Source organism: Choloepus didactylus, chromosome 2 (assembly GCF_015220235.1).
Source record: "Choloepus didactylus isolate mChoDid1 chromosome 2, mChoDid1.pri, whole genome shotgun sequence".
Taxonomy (NCBI): domain Eukaryota; kingdom Metazoa; phylum Chordata; class Mammalia; order Pilosa; family Megalonychidae; genus Choloepus; species Choloepus didactylus.
Window position 1 is genome coordinate 118,868,808 of NC_051308.1, and position 2,088 is coordinate 118,870,895.

At 45.4% G+C, this 2,088-nt stretch overlaps 1 non-coding gene across 1 annotated transcript; it reads right to left on the minus strand.

The window, feature by feature from the left end:
• Positions 1-1,425: 1,425 nt before the first annotated feature.
• Positions 1,426-1,499, minus strand: TRNAN-GUU. The gene has a single exon. It is a non-coding gene; the product is annotated as a tRNA-Asn (tRNA).
• Positions 1,500-2,088: the final 589 nt, after the last annotated feature.

Sequence of the window (2,088 nt, forward strand, 5' to 3'; positions counted from 1 at the left end):
ATCCTGTATTTCTAGTTCCTATCTCAAATTTCGCTTGTTCCTTGTCCACCCCAGTTCAGCAAACAAGCACCACATACCAGCATAGACCAAACAGTTCCAAAAAAAGTAATAGAAACCTCCAATTTTAAGTTCTCCCAAATAAATTAAAATCCTAACATTGCAATCTCTCCCCTTGACACCACAAGAAAATAAGAAAATGACTTGGTAAATCTCCCACCCTTTCCCGTTTTTTATTCTGCTCAGGCCTAATATCTGTGGCCCCACTGTGCAGCTGGATAAATTCCTAGTTAGCTGCAACTTGAGCTTTCTGTTGTGGGAACAGGTTTACCTCTGCAGGCCTCTGCATTGAGGCTTAACCAACCTCAGGTCTCTCCTGTGAAACAGACCCACAGCCACAAAATGCAGAACCCTGAGACAGATTAACAAGCAGTAGCATCTGCCAACCTAGAGTAATAAGTTTGAGCTGCTCCTGGCTGCTAGATTATCTGAGAGAGCAGAGCAGACAGAAAATAGGAGAGAACAAAGAAAAATGGTCTCAGTTTAGCTTTTCCAGCATGGTGGTGAAGTTGGTTCGTTTGTCCAGAGCTCAAGTGAGTGTACACTCATTTGGAAACTCTTCCAACAAGAAGTTAAAGGACGGCAAAACTAAGCTCAAGGATGGCAAAACTAAGTTCAAAGGAAAAGGTAAGTTCTCTCCAGTTTTGGCAAGAGAGTGGAGAAAAAAATTATCTCACAAGATGTTGAGACTGTAACTTGTTATGTCTTCTTTTCAGAACAACTAGACAGGAATTAGTGAAATCTGAAATGCGCAAATACTTTATCAGACAATTGCATTTCCAGGAATCTATCCTAGAGAAACAGAGAAATGATGACTCATGTATGTACCTATAAGGATGTTCCCAGCAGCAGTATTTGTAAAAATAAACATTGGAGCTGATTTCATGACCATCAATTAGAGGATGTTTGAATCCATCTAGATCAAGAAAGGATATGCAGTTATTTAAACACACACACACACACACACACACACACACACACACACACACACACACGGCAGATAATGAAAACACTGATGGTGATGGACTGATAGCTAATGTGTACTGAGGATTTACCATATGCCCAACACTGGCCTCAACGCTTTTACTGCACATTTATTATTTAAGGTTTGGAAAACCCATGAGGGAAGTGCCCCATTTTACCATATAGAAATAAAGGAACAGAAAATTCAAGTAACTTTTTCTAAGTGCCAACGTGTCAGATTAGGTTTCACATCCATAACTAATGGCTTCACCACAGATGTGATCAGGTTTGCTAGTTCTCCATTTTGGAGATTTCCAATGCTCCAGGAAACCGTAGCTGTTAAAACGTCACTCCCACTGGAAGACTACGTTGGTAACCCAGAAGGAATAAATTTCAATGTAGCAACGTCCCTGGGTGGGCTTGAACCACCGACCTTTCGGTTAACAGCCGAACGCGCTAACCGATTGCGCCACAGAGACGCTGTGCGCGGGTTTGGGTGGTAACTATTTGTGTCATATAGAATTATCTATTGTTAGGCTGTGTTCAACCTCCCTCTTACCCCACCCCCGACCCCAAAGCTCCAGGAACTTAGGGATGCCGGAAACATCCAAGCCAAGAGTCGCGTAGTTGGTCATGTTTGGGCATTGACACCGATCCTCATGAGTGAGGGACTCCGACGCCTGAACGCCAGGCCCCAGGTGAGGACCGCAGCCTCTGGGGACTAAAGCCGTCATCCACTTTTCCCTTCTTCGCTCTGTTCACCTGTCGAGCTCACCGAGATTACCCTCATATCCCAGCGGGTGGGAGAGGGCGCGAACGACCAGAACCTCCAGGTCCCACCACGCCTCCCCCTCGATGCCTCTAGATGCCGGCTCCACGTGGCAGAGACCTTGAGTTTGCGGACTGTGCAGTCTCTCGCCCAGAACATTTGTCTGGCCCCTGCTAGGCGCCCAATAAAAGCTCAGTGAATGAATGCATTCCGCCGCATGGTCCTCGATGGGGACAAAGGATTCCACTGTGGACTGCTGGTTGTTAGTCCTAGAGGATCTCTGAATGAAAAGACCTGTT